This window comes from Trachypithecus francoisi, unplaced genomic scaffold, assembly GCF_009764315.1.
Source record: "Trachypithecus francoisi isolate TF-2019V2 unplaced genomic scaffold, Tfra_2.0 Contig01676, whole genome shotgun sequence".
NCBI classification, from domain to species: Eukaryota; Metazoa; Chordata; class Mammalia; order Primates; family Cercopithecidae; genus Trachypithecus; species Trachypithecus francoisi.
Genome location: NW_022681448.1, coordinates 369,963 through 388,576, shown reverse-complemented (window position 1 = coordinate 388,576; position 18,614 = coordinate 369,963). Strand labels below are relative to the sequence as shown.

Genomic DNA, 18,614 nt, shown 5'->3' with positions numbered 1-18,614 from the left:
ACTGAACAATGTGGTCCCCACCGGGGCGTGAAAGGAGATGCCCTGGAAAGGTAGGCTGGGGCTGGGTGAGGTAACCCTGCGTAGGTTCCAGTCCTGCAGCTGCCATTTTGGAAACAACCATCTTCTGAAGAGAAGGTGAGACCATTGATGAGGGTGGAAACGGGAATGAGGAAGAGGTGACAGGTGAGACCATTGGTGAGGGTGGAAACGGGAACGAGGAAGAGGTGACAGGTGAGACCATTGGTGAGGGTGGAAACGGGAACGAGGAAGAGGTGGCAGGGGAGACCATTGGTGAGGATGGAAACGGGAACGAGGAAGAGGTGGCAGGGGAGACCATTGGTGGAAACGGGAACGAGGAAGAGGTGACAGGTGAGACCATTGGTGAGGGTGGAAACGGGAACGAGGAAGAGGTGGCAGGTGAGACCATTGGTGAGGTGGAAACGGGAACGAGGAAGAGGTGACAGGGGAGACCATTGGTGAGGTGGAAACGGGAACGAGGAAGAGGTGACAGGTGAGACCATTGGTGAGTTGGAAAGGGGAACGAGGAAGAGGTGACAGGTGAGACCATTGGTGAGGGTGGAAACGGGAACGAGGAAGAGGTGGCAGGTGAGACCATTGGTGAGGTGGAAACGGGAACGAGGAAGAGGTGACAGGTGAGACCATTGGTGAGTTGGAAAGGGGAACGAGGAAGAGGTGACAGGTGAGACCATTGGTGAGGTGGAAACGGGAACGAGGAAGAGGTGACAGGTGAGACCATTGGTGAGGTGGAAACGGGAATGAGGAAGAGGTGACAGGTGAGACCGTTGGTGAGGGTGGAAACGGGAATGAGGAGAGGTGACAGGTGAGACCATTGTGAGGTGGAAACGGGGGAATGAGGAAGAGGTGACAGGTGAGACCATTGGTGAGGTGGAAACGGGAACGAGGAAGAGGTGGCAGGTGAGACCATTGGTGAGGTGGAAATGGGGGAATGAGGAAGAGGTGACAGGTGAGACCATTGGTGAGGTGGAAACGGGGGAATGAGGAAGAGGTGACAGGTGAGACCATTGGTGAGGTGGAAACGGGAACGAGGAAGAGGTGGCAGGTGAGACCATTGGTGAGGTGGAAACGGGAATGAGGAAGAGGTGACAGGTGAGACTGTTGGTGAGGTGGAAACAGGAACGAGGAAGAGGTGGCAGATAAGACCATTGGTGAGGTGGAAATGGGGGAATGAGGAAGAGGTGACAGGGGAGACCATTGGTGAGGGTGGAAACGGGAACGAGGAAGAGGTGACAGGTGAGACCGTTGGTGAGGTGGAAAGGGGAACGAGGAAGAGGTGACAGGGGAGACCGTTGGTGAGGTGGAAAGGGGAACGAGGAAGAGGTGACAGGTGAGACCGTTGGTGAGGTGGAAACGGGAACGAGGAAGAGGTGGCAGGTGAGACCGTTGGTGAGGTGGAAACGGGAATGAGGAAGAGGTGACAGGTGAGACCGTTGGTGAGGTGGAAACGGGAATGAGGAAGAGGTGACAGGTGAGACCGTTGGTGAGGTGGAAACGGGGGAATGAGGAAGAGGTGACAGAGGAGACCGTTGGTGAGGTGGAAACGGGAACGAGGAAGAGGTGACAGGTGAGACCGTTGGTGAGGGTGGAAACGGGAACGAGGAAGAGGTGACAGGTGAGACCGTTGGTGAGGTGGAAACGGGAACGAGGAAGAGGTGACAGGTGAGACCGTTGGTGAGGTGGAAACGGGAACGAGGAAGAGGTGGCAGGTGAGACCATTGGTGAGGTGGAAACGGGAACGAGGAAGAGGTGGCAGGTGAGACCGTTGGTGAGGTGGAAACGGGAATGAGGAAGAGGTGACAGGTGAGACCGTTGGTGAGGTGGAAACGGGGGAATGAGGAAGAGGTGACAGAGGAGACCATTGGTGAGGTGGAAATGGGGGAATGAGGAAGAGGTGGCAGGTGAGACCGTTGGTGAGGGTGGAAATGGGAATGAGGAAGAGGTGACAGGTGAGACCATTGGTGAGGTGGAAACGGGGGAATGAGGAAGAGGTGACAGGTGAGACCATTGGTGAGGTGGAAACGGGAACGAGGAAGAGGTGGTAGGTGAGACATTGGTGAGGTGGAAACGGGAATGAGGAAGAGGTGACAGGTGAGACCATTGGTGAGGTGGAAACGGGAATGAGGAAGAGGTGACAGGTGAGACCATTGGTGAGGTGGAAACAGGAACGAGGAAGAGGTGGCAGGTGAGACCATTGGTGAGGTGGAAATGGGGGAATGAGGAAGAGGTGACAGGGGAGACCATTGGTGAGGGTGGAAACGGGAACGAGGAAGAGGTGACAGGTGAGACCGTTGGTGAGGTGGAAACGGGAACGAGAAGAGGTGACAGGGGAGACCGTTGGTGAGGTGGAAACGGGAACGAGAAGAGGTGACAGGTGAGACCGTTGGTGAGGTGGAACGGGAACGAGGAAGAGGTGGCAGGTGAGACCGTTGGTGAGGTGGAAACGGGACGAGGAAGAGGTGGCAGGTGAGACCGTTGGTGAGGTGGAAAGGGGAACGAGGAAGAGGTGACAGGGGAGACCGTTGGTGAGGTGGAAACGGGAACGAGGAAGAGGTGACAGGGGAGACCGTTGGTGAGGTGGAAACGGGAACGAGGAAGAGGTGACAGGGGAGACCGTTGGTGAGGTGGAAAGGGGAACGAGGAAGAGGTGACAGGGGAGACCGTTGGTGAGGTGGAAAGGGGAACGAGGAAGAGGTGACAGGTGAGACCGTTGGTGAGGTGGAAACGGGAACGAGGAAGAGGTGGCAGGTGAGACCGTTGGTGAGGTGGAAACGGGAACGAGGAAGAGGTGGCAGGTGAGACCGTTGGTGAGGTGGAAAGGGGAACGAGGAAGAGGTGGCAGGTGAGACCGTTGGTGAGGTGGAAAGGGGAACGAGGAAGAGGTGGCAGGTGAGACCGTTGGTGAGGTGGAAAGGGGAACGAGGAAGAGGTGACAGGTGAGACCGTTGGTGAGGTGGAAAGGGGAACGAGGAAGAGGTGACAGGTGAGACCGTTGGTGAGGTGGAAAGGGGAACGAGGAAGAGGTGACAGGTGAGACCGTTGGTGAGGTGGAAACGGGAACGAGGAAGAGGTGACAGAGGGCACTGGAGAGACGGAAGGGTGTTCTGACGTGTGTTTCTGCAATTCTATGGAAGGAGTTGAGGTTGAACTCCTTACAAATATGTGTCGCCTTTTTTTCTGGCCTCAACTCCACAAACAGTGTGAAAGTGCTCCCGGTCCTAGTGATGGGAAACGTCATTTCAGGGTTCATTCGTCTGCCCCTTGTCAGCAATTTTCCACGGGCCCTCTTTTTTTGGTAAGTCAGAAAAGATACACATAAGAAAATACAGCACATTTGAGAAAAATGCATACAAGCCAAATGCAGATCCATTGTTTACTGAGCTGGTGAAGCCAAGGCTCCCTTGCAAGGCTGCTTTATGAGTCTTTTAGAATTGATCCTATGCTTGTGTGTTGCTGTATGAAGTGCTCCTGTGATTAGGTTTTAAACAAAGACAGTATGAAAAGGAGAAAATCTGATCCCAGTTTTTCCATTTGTAATAAAAAATATTGACAAAGAAAACTTAAAGGGCAAAATCTCGAATTCTTAAGTCTCTAATCACACACACGTACACACAAGGTACACATTAATCCACCTCCCTTTGTATGAGGAAAGGCCACTATGTCACAATTTCCCTTTGCTAACAATTCCATGTTATCTCTTAACTGGAATGGATTTAATAACTGGGAGACTGAGAGCCATTGAGCTTTGATGACCCTTTAGTGGCCTCAAGTTATAGGACAAAAACTACCGAGGAAGTATCTTCTAAGGACTTTGGTGATTTCCGTAAATGACTCTGCTTTAAATTGCTAGGATTGTGTAGCCTCCTACAATTACTGGTGTTCTAATTTCCTGGGACTAATTTTAGAGGGTGGAAGATTTTAATCATGGAAAGGAATTGTTTCCATTGTTCAGACTAACTTCAGACGCAGAGTTGAAAGCCAGTGCCAGAGAGAGCCCCCAGAACATTCCACAGGGACTGGGCGGGCCCGGCCCGGAGCCTGCCTATCGCCTGAAAGAGAAAACCTGCCACGGAGCCCGGGCTTCTCTGATCCTCCCGCCAAACTCTGTCTCTCGTTTAGCTTTCTTTGTGTCTGAGGATTTAGCGAAGGCCTCAGAGTGAGTTTCTGCATATCCTTTTTCCTCGGGAACCCCAGTGGCTGACAGGGCCCTTGGTAATGTGGCCTTAGGATGCTGGCCTTCTGAGTTCCTGTGGAGGGAGCAGGCATGGGGGAGGGTTGAAGTGTGGGTCTCTCTCTCTCTCTCTTTGGCGCCCGCCCACATAGAGCTTTGTGCACCTTTCTTTCTCTCTGTTCGCACCCCCGTGCCCGGGAGATGGGAGCAGAGACACCAGCAGGGCTTCCCATTCTAGCCCCAAGGAGTACCCATGTGCCTGGAAGGACATCTCAGTGTCCACCCTGTCCAGCCTGTCAGGCCGTGTGACCGCTTCAGAGCTAACTCACCTTTCTCTCCTGTCCGTGTGGATCTGCACCCCCAACCTGCACCATCTTCAGCTCAAGATTTTGGATTTATGGAAAAATAGCTATTTCATTTACTGTCACCTCCTAAAGGTGAGCCACAAGTACCAGGTGATGGGCAAAGTCATGCTGCTGGTGTCTGTGGCTCCCTTCCCTGCTGGGTCTCCTGTGCAAGACCTCCTGCTGGAAGGAAGCCTCTCACACGAATTTTTATTTGGAAATTCCCCAGGCTGCCTTCCTGCCTGTGGAGTACTCAGTCTCTGCTCTGAAATGTCCTAGGAATACTTGCAGTGGAAGAAGATACTCAACACAATACATTTCAATAAATACAAATTCAAAAGGAAACTCCCGGGTGGTGGGGTGGTCAGAAGACTGTATTAATAAAATTTACAGTAAATGAAAAATGAAGAGAAAATACACATATACACTGTATGTCTCCCACTAACTGTATTCATTCCTAATACATTTAATAGTGGTTCGTTTTCTTTCCTGTGTCTCTAATTTTTCTGTGAGGAACATACATATAGATCATGGAAAGGACATATGCTGAAATGTGCCGTTGCACACCAGCCTGGGGACGCTGCTCTGAGTCACACTTCAGGTCCTGGAATCTGGGCTCTTGAGCAAATGTTACATACAGGTTTTCCAGTCCAGGATCCTGCCTCATTTAAGCTGGTATTTTCCTGAATGCCCTTCCAGAATGCTGTCCACCCCTGCCTGAACAGTCCTAGTTAGAGGGAGGTCACCACCTTCCAGGCCACAGAGTCCCTTGTTGGGCAGCTTTATTGCTAGAAAGAAAAACAATGAAAACCAGTGGGGTTAGGTAAAGATGAGAAGGATGGAGAGGGAACAGAAAACATTGCTAATATGTTGAATTTCAACTTTCTGGTGACGTCTAGATATTTGGCCCGGTTTCCCGTTTGAGCCACACAGAACCAGGCGATCTTTCACAGGCTTGGCACCCTCTTCTCTTTGAGAGCCGAATCATGCTTCCTCTTCATTTCCACATTCTCAACATGCCAAGTTCCTTCAGTCCCTCATGAAACAGGCTTGCTTTTAGCTCCTCACCATTGAGTTACCTCCTTCTAGACGAATCATAGTCAAATTGTCCTTGAACGGTGTAGTTCCCAGAGCCCAGCGTGGCGCCCTGCAGTGGGCACGGGCATGGGCAGTGCACTGCATGGGATTTTTCCTTCTCTCCATCCAGGTGCCATACACAAGGGTTTTCAGCTTAGGGCAGCAATCGCGTTTTCAGTGGTTACATCACACTGTCAGCTTGCATTAACTTTGTGGTCATCTCTGCTCCAATATCTCAAACTCATCGAGTGAGTCAGTTAGAACCAGGGTCGGGGAGACCTTTCCATTGTGTCTTTGTGGGGGCGTCAGGGGACATTAAGGCAGTCACCATATGGGACCGTAGGAGAGGAGCCAGCAGGGAGGAGCGGCTCTCTGACAGCAGGGCCTGCGGGATGAGGGAGCCGCACCTGCTGTGAGAGTCCCTTCAGAGCCAGTGCCCCTTTAGGTGCGTGCACACTCTCGGGATGACAGAGTTTTGCAAAAACTAAAAGCTTCAGCTGGGCGCCGTGCCTCACGCCTGTAATCCCAGCACTTGGGGAGACCGAGGCGGGTGGATCATCTGAGGTCAGAAGTTTGAGACCAGCCTGGGTAACATGGCGAAACCTCGTCTCTACTAAAAATGCAAAAATTAGCTGGGCGTGCTGGCGCCCGCCTGTATCCCAGCTACTCAGGAGGCTGAGGCAGGAAAATCACTTGAACCTAGGAGGTGGGGGCTGCAGTGACCCGAGATCGCACCACTTCATTCCAGCCTGGGCGACAGAGCAAGACTCTGTCTCAAAAAACCAAATAGCAAAACTCTAAAAGCTCCTCCATGAGGGGCTCAAGCATCCTTGTGGTGGAAAAGGAGGTACGCAGACCACAGCACCTGGGGGCCCCGGGCAGTGGTGTGTCCGGCAAGCCAAGTGGAGGGGAAGACAGACGCAGGTGTCAGGGAGTGGGGAGCAACGGAGCCAGGGCCGCTGTCTAAAGAGGCAGAGTGGGCTTGGAGAGAATTCTGGAGCAGTGAAGTGGTACAGAGCAGGCGGCAGCCTTGAGTTTAGTGCAGGGACTGAGTGGCCCCATCAGGCACATATACGTGGGCAGTAGCAGCTTTGTTGTGATCCGAGGGCCACAGGCCACGTGGCTTGGGACGAGGGCAGTCCTTCCTTACCTGGTTGTTTTCTTAGAGAGTAGAGTCTGAAAGGAGAGCAGTTCATGCCTGGAACAAAGCCCCACCCAAGTGCAGGTCAAGGGCCATGCAGATATCAAGGCAAATGAGAGGCTTCTCTGTGACCTCCGGGAGGATGTTAGAGGAATGAGAGGACCTCAGAATGGGGCCAGATGAGGTCCTGCCAAGGGCAGATAAGAGCCATTTGGGCTGTACATGGGACCTTAGTGGTATCCACAGATAATCTGGCCTGGGGGTTACAAGGTTTTTTTTTTTTTTACCCACAGAAATGTCTTAAACTAACCATGTAACATTGTTTTAATAGAGGCTTTATGGTGAGAAATCACAGAGTAAAATCACCATTTAATTCTGTGACTTCCTGAACGGAGCTGGGTCCAGGGTAGACCCGCGGGTTTGGGTTGCGTGGAGTGGGCCACATCTGGGGTATCAGCAGTTCTGTTGAGTTCTTCCTCTCAGCGTGTGGGGCTCTCCTGCGTGGGAGCCCCAGCCCAGACAATGGAAGGCTTCCCCACACACTCTGGAAGACTTGGGGATAAAAGCTGTTTGGTGCCCAGGTCAGACCATAGGGATGTTTAAACCTCGATTTTACCTTTCAGGTTTGAAAATCAGACCATTGTAATGTTTCGTTTTAGACTTCCTCGTGCTGTTGTCCTGTTGCTGAATTTCACTTTCATAAGGATTTGACTGTAAAGGGGATTCTCAGGTGAGATTCTCTGGTTCACGCTTTGACATTCTAATCCATAAAATTAAGCAACAGATAGGATCACTACAAAAAACCCACTTAATATTGCTATGACGACGTACATGCCCCTTTGTAAACTCACGTGAATCATCAACGTGTCTTCCTTCATGAGAATGTACAGATGCTGAAAAAGTCATTTTGCACGTAACTTGGGTTGGAGATCTGTTTTAAGACGTGTGACACATTTCGATTTAGAATTTTTCCAGAAGAGATTTTTAATTGACAGGCCATTGACTTGCCTTTTCTTTTTCTCCCCCTTACATTGTGCTGAACTTAAAACCCATTTTAGCTGTTATTTTTGTATTTATTGGATTGCAACCCTCTTAATGAGATTTAAATGAAAAGTCCTGAAGTGCCCAATCTAGACTTCATATTGCGCCCACATGGCTTGCTGAAGCAGGTACCGTACCAGCGGGGGTCCCTAGCTGTCACAGCTGTACGAGCCTCCTAATTGCTTGTGACATGGCACTGCCTTTTGATCTTGACCATGTTCTCCTAATTATTTAATCTTTGACAACATGAAAACATGTTTAACCACATACCATGAATAAAGATCTAGCACGACTTTTCTCCTGAGGCCTAGTTCAGGCTGCATATTCTTTATGTGCACAGCAGCTAAGGCAAAGAAAAAAAAAAAAAAAGGAAAGGTTGATTTCCTGTAATCTGTTGAAGGGGAACTAGGGGATGGGGGTGGTGTGTGTGCGTGTGAACATCCCTCCAGCCTCTCCCACTCTAGACGTCTTCTCCTGAGACTTTTCTTGTTTGTTCTGAATCACCCCTGGAGTTGTTCAGTTCTCAAATGCACTGTTTTTAGGCTGACGCTGTCTGACAATTTTTTCTAGCCTAGGGAAGGCAGGGAGTGGGAACTCATTGTTAGACAAAGAAACAAGGAATTGATTCTGGTGTGTTACACTTGCGCTCTTCTATTTAGGAATATTTACGTTTTATTTTATTTAATTCCCGTGTCTGTTTTCTTCAGTGATTTCTAAGCTGCTTGTTGGTAGGGCCCTTACTATGTCATCTATGAGTCACCTGTGCTTAAAAAATAATTGCTATGTGAATGAATGAGTGAGCAGATGAGTAAATGAATTGCATCAATCAATGAACGAATAGTAAATGACGTTTGTCTTGGAGGACTTTGCTCATGCCATATGTGTACCTACTGAGGCATCTCTGTGAAAGTCTCAGGAAAATCTGCATCGTTTCTTATTGGGGCATCTTGCTCTGTGCTCTCTCTGCATCTCTTCTGAATTATGGTAAAAAGAATATACCACATAAAGATTTTCCTCCTGGGTCTGAACAGTACAGCCCAGTGTTCTGTAACTGACAGAGGCACGCCAAACTGTTTTGCCTGGGGCACCAATATCCACCACATATGCTAGAAGGATTTATCTCAGCTCTTAACCTACTGCCATTTCCTGGCAGAATTGTTTGCCAGGGTAACAGGCTGCCTATGTATTTTGTTTAATATTTGTTGGATAGAGGGTTGGTGAGGGTGAGGGTGAGGGTTAGAGTTAGGGAATCGAGGCTGTGTGGGAATTCTCACCAGTGGCCTGGAAATGGAATACATCACAGGTTGCAAACTTTTCTGCAGGGATCAAGCTAATAACATGTCAGCCTTGTGGCCTTGTAGGTCTCTGTCACAGTGGCTCAGCTTTGCGGTTATAGCACAAAAACAGGTCTAGACAATGCAAAATGGCCATGGTGTGTTCTAGTAAATCTGAAATTCGAATTTCATGTGATTTTTCCATGTCATGAAATATTATTGAACTTTTGATTTCCTCCACTGATCATTTACAAATGTAAAAACCATTCTTAGCTTGTGGACTGTAGTTGGCTGCCCCTGCAAGGCAAGGCAGCGACAACATCTACTTATTGTACTTTGGGGGACCCATGAGAAGACTGCAGTGAGATGGAGCAGGAGAAAGACAGCGCCCCTACTGAGGAAGCCTTTTGTATGCAAGGACAGCGTTGTCATGAAGGACAGCATTGTTGTTCACCATAAACTGCTTTTCCATTGACTTCCAACAAGTTGTTAGTGGGTTTTTCTGTTTGTTTTGAGACAGAGTCTCACTCTGTCGCCCAGGCTGGAGTGCAGTGGCGCGATCTTGGCTCACTGCAAGCTCCCGCTCCCAGGTTCAAGCGATTCTCCTGCCTCAGCCTCCCGAGTAGTTGGGACTACAGGCATACGCCACCATGTCCTGCTGATTTTTGTATTTTTAGGAGAGAAGGGGTTTCACCATGCTGGCCAGGCTGGTCTCGAACTCCTGACCTTGTGATCTGCCTACCTTGGCCTCCCAAAGTGCTGGGATTACAGGCATGAGCCACCACGCCTGGCCCTGTCGCTGGTTCCTGTTTGCTTTTGTTTTTTGAGACGGAGTCTGGCTGTGTCATCCAGGCTGGAGTGCAGTGGCGCAATCTTGGCTCAAAGCAACCTCCACCTCCTGGGTTAAAGCGATTCTCCTGCTTCAGCCTCCAGAGTAGCTGGGATTACAGGGGCACGCCACGGCTAATTTTTGTATTTTTAGTAGAGATGGGGTTTCACCATATTGGCCAGCCTGGTCTCAAACTCCGGACCTTGTAATCTGCCTGCCTCGGCCTCCCAAAGTGCTGAGATTATAGGTGTGAGCCACCGCGCCCAACCCTGTCAGTGGTTCTTAAGGCCATTCTTAACTTTAGCATTCTGCCTTTGGTTGTGTTGCCCTCTGAGACTGCACGGCCTTTAACAGGCCGGGAGCTGGACCTTCAAAGTCCCAGAGTCGTCTCTGCAGAAGGCATATTTCCGCCAGCATCCTGTTTTCTGTATAAGATTTTATCATGACTGTTGTGCCTGTCAGTTTGGCTACGGAGAAGAGATGCTTTGGGATTGGAACAAATTATGCTATGGTGTCTATGCCATTGAGCAGCTCCACAGGAGTGATTGGAGAGGAGAAGGATCAGGCAGTGGAAGCCAAGAGGTTCCCTGGACTTTAACGCCACAGTGTTCGCCGCACACTTACAGGAGCTACGGGTCTTCTCTAGTCTGTGTGTGGAGTCTCAGCTGTCCTATTTGTACCAATAACATAAAGGGAAAGGGTGGAAGAGGTTCTTTTTGCCCTTCCCATAACAGCTTTTTTTTTTTTTTTTACTCTGGATGAGTTAATCAAGCCATCACATATTCCCATGCCTTTATCATTAATTAGGTAAAAGTCTGGACTTCATGCCTGCAAGAATTGATAAGAAACCAATCCTTGGGATTTTAGACTCTTAATTCTTTTTTTCTTTTTATAAAATTACTTTTGAAATGAAAGGAGATAGAGGGAAAATATGACATTGAGTCATCTCAGACCAACTTCATCCCATGACGTTTTAATTTCAGGAATATTTTGCCAGAACTCATTCCAGAATTGGACAAAAAAATAGAGTAAGTCTAAGGAAAGATTTACCTGCATTTTTTTCCCCAATTTTTTGCCAAGTCCTCTGTTCCAACTCCCATTTGTCACACAGGGCCACATTATCTGATACTTACGCCTGAAAAATAAGAACGATGCATTCACATATAGATGGAAAGTTATTTTCTTAGAAATTCAAGGAGCAAAATCAGCTGTCAATAAGCTTTTAGAAGGAAAGGAAAGGATTGCTAGGAATGTGAGTGTGATGGGTCATTTCTAGTAATATTTGAGACACTATTTGCAACACCTGTCCCAAACTAAATAAAACATTATATAGAGCGCATGGAGCAACTTCTCACATCTCATGTTTGCTGCGGGAGTACAGAACGCACACACACTCATGTCATGGACACATGTGTCAAATTGATCATACTCCAGAATCTGCATGATCAAACAGTGCTGAAGAAATTTTAGTCCTTGACATAATCCACTTCTCAGTTTCAGGACCTTTTAAAGCTGTTTCTATGAATACTGACTTAAAGTCACCCATGTGTGCAGAATAAAGAATGGAATGAGAAACATCACACGGCAGCAGAATGCAGAGGGATCTCTCATTTCAAAACAAAACTGGTATTTGGGTTTGCCATGACTGCACAACTGTACTTCTGCACAAGTGTCTTCGCTGCAGGCACATGGTTCTTTTATTTAAAGGTTTAGAGTGGGGGTCAGGGTCTGTGCTGATGTTATGGATCAATTTTTTAAAACTTGTATGATATAAGGAAGGGATGAATCGAATTTCTTTAAATAATTTCCATACGATGTTATTTATTGTCATCACTTTAGAAAAATGTGCTTCATAGTAATCATTTGTTCTAGGTGGGCGTCACTTAGAACTGGGTAAGTGGGTCCAGTCTTACCCAGTCCATGCACCCATCATCTGAATAAGACACAGCAACATATAGGGAGGCACAGTATGGCTCAGCCTGCTGGGATAGAGTTGTGTTTGTCTCCGTTTTAGTGAATTCTTTCATTCACATTTCTCCATTGACCATCCTTCTCAATATAGAGTGTGTGGGAAATAAAAGCCTAGCAACATCTCAAAGAGGTGAGTTTTCAGGAGAGTTATAAAACAACTACAAAGATTGACAAAAGAAACGTTTTCGGGGAATCACTACATGGGAGGATTTACCAAGTTTTGAGGGTACACTCATGTGAATCTGCAGATACATTTGTTGTAAGGTTTGTCCAGACAGTAGGACAAAGTGGCTGAGACAAAAAGGAGTCCTAACTGCTTCAAGGCTTTCCACACCTGGGCAGATAAACTGGCGATGGGAAGTAGCCAGACCTAATACAGAGGTGGCAGTGAGGCTTGGCAATCCAGAGAACATTTGTCATGGCTCCAGGGATTTGGATCCAATTTTTAAATAATAAATGTGCAGGCCAGACAAAAATGCACCTGTGGGCTATGATTTGTAACCCATGAACCAAGCGTTCGTTGGGGGCAGGGTGTGTCCCCATAGTCGAACCACCCAAACGCACAGACAGAGTGTTTGAACTCTGTGTAGCGAACAAAGGGCTATAAATAGAGCTGAGTTCTGGAGTCACTGCTGAATCTTGGCAAACAGATCTCAAGATCACAATCAGAGAGGGAAGGCATCCAACGAGCAAGAGGAGGAGGAGGAAAATAACAGCTCAAATGCTTCAGGAAGGTGGACAATTGCTCATTTATCCACTCATTTGTTCTTTCTTTTTAAAGATTGTTGCTGGTTTTGAGTAATATGTTGCCTGCTTCCATTATTCATAAGGTAGTCATCTCTCTGGGATGATGTCAAAACAGAATAAAAATGGTAAACATTGGTCATCTGTGCTTTGCCCTGCTGGGGTCATTCCTTGCTTTCCTGAATGCATTTAAGAAGAAAATTATTTCCTTGCTTGCAGAGACTTTGTGTCTGTTGGGTGGTGGGACTCTGGGGATACAGTGTTGATGTGGCTGCCTCAGAAGAAGGAAAATCTTGTTACTCTGCACTTTCTAAGGAGAAGGGCAGCTTCAGTGAGTGGCTGAAGCTGTGAGGGCTTTTGAGACATCAGATGGATGACTTTTATGAACCTGTAGAAGATAATGTTGCATCGTGCTGGTGCTTTACATTCTAAAGAGCATAGAAGACACAGAAATACATTTCCTTTTACAGTAAAAAAAAAAAAAAGAAACAAAAACTGATGTGCAGGTCCTCTTGATATCAAACCTGAGTTGTGTGTCTGATCAGTGTTCCCTAGAGGATGAACGTCAGGGAAGGATGACAATTGTAGGATGACAATTGGGAAATGAGGTGCAGGATGGAATCTTGGAGAACCACAGACCTTAAAGAGAAAATGTCATTTCCGATGGGAAGCTGAGGATGAAAATGGCTTTCAAGCCACAGGACCCACAGGGTTGGGCGGTGACGTCATTCCAGCGCCATTCTCTTTCCTCTTGCCTTCTTGTCTTTCTCCTCGCTCCTCTCTTTTGTTCCCTGGTTTTCTTTCCACTTCCTGCTGCTTCCTAGGAGACTCAGGAGACTGGACCCAGAGCTTCAGCAAGTGAGTCTTTCCCACCCTGTTCTACTCATTTTTCTCAACCCAGGTCTGAAGACCACCTTGAGGAATGACTGGGTAATTCAATTTCCAATCCCATTTCATTCTCAGTCTCTCGGTAGAGACTACCAACAAGGCACCAATTAGGGGAAACAAGAGGCCCAAGGAAAACAGAAGTTTGCTACTGTATTGCCTGTGTGTGTTTTGACATTTAGTTTGAACTTCAACCTGGCCTGTGCTCCTTTGGGAGCTTTTAAAAAGAAATAAACTTGGTCTCATTACCATCAGATACAATGATGGGGGAAATGGGCTGGAAAAACCCTGAATCTTTTCTGAGCCCTAGTTTGCGCTTACAAAGAGAAGGGCAAATTCTTCACTGCTGTGCCATTCAGCTATTATGTTTAACAATCTAATTAGAAAGGCCGGGTAGCCTATTCCCATTGTAAAAGCTAAGACAGTACACACAAGCAAATCCAATTAGACAGCTGTCCTTTACAGATCTGAGCTGCCCTCCGGCCAGGTTCTAATGAACGGCCCGCCACCCCAGCCCCTCCCTGCAGCCCCCGAGAGATGGATTTTGTCCATAAACTGGGCCAGATGACAGTGGCGGCACATTGAGTGTTGCCCACCCTGCGACAGGCATCTGCAGTTACCTGCTCATTGGCACGCAGCAGGAAGTCTTCTCTGCGGCTCCTGCCCAGCAGACTTTACTGCACCTTCACCAGCCTCGGCTCCTGCCCAGACCTGAGCCCTGTTCTCCTTATGGACTATAATGCCTGCCCCGTTCAAGCAGGTCAGAGTCATGCTAACAGGTGGCAATAAATCAGAGCCATTGCTTTCGCTTTTATGGATGTTACTTTCTGCACACCAGGGACTTATTTAACTTGAAACAGACCAAAAGCTATACACTGAGCCGCATGTTTGCCGCGCCTTCGTTTTTCACCACGTATGGCTTAAATTAAGGCACCCCATGTTGAGCAGATTGCTCACTGCAACTTAGTCATCTGTTTAGTGTTTGGCATGTCCCACAAGGCAGTTGTGGTTATTCACAAGTCTATTAATTAAAAGGAGAACTGGTAGGGGACTACCAAGTGGGCTGAGGGATCGTGCGGCCACTTCCAATCAAAAGATGTATGAAAAGGTGCACCTTCAGAACCTCCTGCGCTCCCTCTCTGGGTTCATCTGGCATCAGCAGTAATTGTCGGGACCCAGCTTGTGAAGAAACACTCTCGTCACCACTGCGTCTGAAGAAGTTTGACATCAAAAATTAGAGCAGTGTGATCTGAGTTGACAAAATTGAGATTGTGTGAAGGTTTCCATTTTTCACCCTTGAATTTCAACAGGTATGACTCATTGAAAAACATCCAAATTATGTTGAAACTGCACCTTATCAGAACAGAAAATACAAAAGATTTCTGAATTCTAGGAAGTGGAACAGAACATACTGTCTATTAGCAAGGTGTAGGTACTAACGGAACCTGCCTTCATTTTCCTCAGCATCTCAGGGACCAAGTATTTCTCACACCATCTATTTTTTCTCAAAGCCATGAAACAAGAACCAGGGAACACATTTGTTTTATAGGCAAGAAACTGAGTAATTAGTATTGCAAGCTTATCCAAAATAGTTTTACCACCTATGGTCATGGCAGAAGGGAGAATTATTGAATAATAATTGTTTACTTATGAATTCCCAATCTTCTGATGTCGTCCTACCAAAAAGAACTAGATTTTGAAACTATCCTGGAAAGCAAGTGTTGCCAAGTTTAGATTTGATCAACATTTTGTGAAAATAAGAGCTTGCCTTGCCAAGGATGTCCTATGGTAGATTGTTCTGGAAAGACTAGGTAGAGTGATTGCATATTAGCTGATGGGTACATAAGACAAGTATCTTGGCAGATGAGACTGACATTTCTGGCTGGTACCAATCACTGTTTCTGTGTTTTGTGGGGTCTGGGAGTTCAGGGTAAAGTCAAAAACAATATTCTTACAGAAATGCAGGCGAGAGAGGCAAAGTCATTGGATTAAAGTAAGGGCCAGTGTCGGTAGCAAATGATGATATCTCAGTGGCAAATCAGTTAGCAAATGTATACTTGGTTCCATAAAAATGTGTTGATTACCTACTCTGTGAAACCAAAGAATGCGTACGGACTTCTCTGTGGCTCCAACAAGTGTGTAATCCAACTGGGGAACCAGACACTTGACCCCCAAAACATAACCAATAATTTATAATGGCCAGCTTTATATTCATTGGAAATGGAGAAAATGCTGTAGACTGATATAGCAATGAGCAATGTATTTTTCAAGGTTTTAAAATAATTTGTAGAATAAATGAAGCTATGAGCAGTGGAATTCTCAAATCTGCAGATCGCATGAAGTTCCAGGTATAGTTTTATGCTGGATCCATGAATAAGAACCTAAGAATAGTAGGACAAGTTGGAATGGTGATTCTCACACAGCAAAATCTAATGAAAACAAAAATAAAGAACCAGACTTAGGTCTGAAAATGTAAATGCTTAATTGCCTAATGGGGCAAATATTTTTCAGCAGACTACTTCACAAAGCCTGTTGGGGCTGGATGTGGTGGCTCACACCTGTAATCCCAGCACCCTGGGAGGCCAAGGTGGGCGGATCACCTTGGTGATCACCTGGAGTTTGAGACCAGCCTGGAAAACATGGTGAAACTAGATACACAAAAACTTAGCCAGGTGTGGTGGTGGCAGGCACCTTTAATCCCAGCTGCTTTGGAGGCTGAGGCAGGAGAATTGCTTGAACCCAGGAGGCGGAGATCGCAGTGAACTGATACTGCACCAGTGCACTCCAGTCTGAGCAACAGAGCGAGACTCCGTCTCAAAAAAACAAAACAAACAAACAAACAAAAAACAAGGCCTGTAGGGTAAATGAGTCAAGAGTGAAAGAGGAGAGAGGGTGAACCTGAATTCAGCAACTGCTGTCAGGGCCCAGCAGCTGAACTGGGCGCTCTACTCAGGTTTCCTCATTTCTGCCCATTCTGCCCACGGCTGAGCACCACACACAGCACGAGCATTTTCTCCTGTTCACTGTGCAGGCGCCCCTTGCGGGGTGGATGCCAGCTTCATTTTACAGATGAGGTAACTGAGGCTCAGAGAAGTGAAGTTCCTCGGCCAAGGTGCTACAGACGGCAAAGGAGAGGAAATGTGCTGTTGCTTCAAGTCTCTCTCTTGTGTTTTGAACCAAGCCATTCTGTCTTTCCAAGTTGTGACGTAGCTTCCCAGATAGGCATGCAGTGCTCAGAGAAGGGGAGGCAGCAGTCCTGTTCTGTGGGGTGAAGGTGGATTTCACGAATAAGGGCGTGATCATGGCACCAGATGGCCTGGGTTCTGTTAAAGCAAGTTTAGCCTGAAGCTACCCTTTTACATATTTAAAGTTCAGCCTAAAGATTCCTCTGTATGTAGTGAATTCTAACCTAAATGGAGGTTTAAACAAACTGTAACCTACGCTTGTGCCAATCACTGAATTCTGGCCAATCACAGGCATCCAGTTGTTCAACCTTACCCCAGTAAGGCAAACGCTGGGCTGTAACCAGTCCGGCTGTTCGTGTGCTTCCCTTCTGTTTGCTGCACGTCACTTCCCTTTTTGTCTGTAAATCTCCTTCCACCACGTGGCTGTGCTGGAGTCTCTCTGAGCCTGTTCTGGTTCAACAGGCTGCCCAATTCGTGAATTGTTCTTTGCTCAGTTAAACTCTTAAATTTAATTTGGCTAAGGTTTTTCTTTTAACAGTCCTATTGCAGCTCTGCCACTGAGGTGCTGTGTGGCCTCAATCAAAAGAATGAAAAACAACAAAGAAATCTCTGTGCCTCAGTTCTTCGTTCTCTAAAGTGAGAGGACGAGTAGGTAAGGGCAGCACCCACCCCACTGTAGGTGGCTCAGATGATTCGATGCGGGATTTTGTAGAAAGCGTTTTCAGGTGGGCCTGGCACCGTCTAAGGGCAGATGATGTTACTGCTCTGCTCAGACCGGATAATACCAGGCCACACACTGTAAGAGGCACCTTGGCAAGTCATTTTTCTCAGAAAATGACAGAGCCGGAAAACAACTTCCCTGCGGAATCGTAGAGGATCTGAAGGCATTTAGTCCTATGTGATGAGAGCCGCTTAAAAATATTTGAACTCACTTTGCTCTACGTTAGCCCCAAAAAAGAGCAATAGAAGAAAATTAAGAGTGTTTTGTTTCATAATCTCCCCCTAAATAATGACATCAGATGTTTCCAGAAGCCCTAAAGCACTGCCTGGCACTCGGGAGGTGCTTCTGGGCCACCTCTGTAGGATCTTCCGCATGCGGGGCTGTGTCCCCTCATCACAGACATCCCCATGGTCAGTGTCCTCCAGGCACGATGCAAAGACACTGCTCAGATTCCTCTGACTAGTGACCAGGCTCTGAGACGCAGGGAGGCAAAGTCACCTGTCTACCTTCACATTAATTTAATCAAAAAATATTTATCGAGTGTCTCGAAATGTTCTAGGCATTGTTCTAGGCACTTGAACAAAACAGACACAGCTGTTGCCCTGGTGAGACTGACATTCCAGCCAGGGGCAGTGGAACCAGGAACCTATCAGCTTGACCTTGAGCTCACACAGGGGCAATAAATGGAAGCAAACGAAACCACAAGTGTAAAAACTGAACCTTCTAAGTATCTGACACCTGTCTTTTACTCAATATGTATTCAGTTGACCAACATCCAACTAACCTATTGGCTACCAAGCATTTGTATATACTGTCTGTTATTTAACTCTCAGAGTGAACCTTTTAGGTAAGTATGAGTCCATTTCACAGGTAAAGAAGCAGGCTTAGGAGCATCCGGTGACTAAAGCCACACCTGGGGATTCAGGCCCAACATGATTTTCATTACAAAGGGCTGCCCTCCAAATAGAAATCAAGTAGGCAGAGTATGTGGCATCCTCTGTGGCAGTTTCTCTATGAAAATTGGTACCTGAGATCCTTTGACAAAGGGACTAGTCAAGATTGGGCTGCCATCTCTAGACCTTCTGGCATATAAGCATCTGATGGTCATAAGCTGCCCTGGTGGCTCTGAGCTGTCTGCGCATTCCAGCTGGGGATACTAATTCAATTCAGTGTCTCTAGGGGTGGCGTCTGGGAG

The 18,614-nt window shown here is 47.3% G+C and overlaps 1 long non-coding RNA gene across 1 annotated transcript in view; it reads left to right on the top strand.

The window, feature by feature from the left end:
• Positions 1-4,047: 4,047 nt before the first annotated feature.
• Positions 4,048-18,614, top strand: part of LOC117074956 — a 65,525-nt gene continuing 50,958 nt past the window's right edge. Inside the window, exon 1 of the long non-coding RNA XR_004433792.1 lies at positions 4,048-4,192. This is a non-coding gene — a long non-coding RNA (uncharacterized LOC117074956). The remainder of the gene's footprint in view (positions 4,193-18,614) is intronic.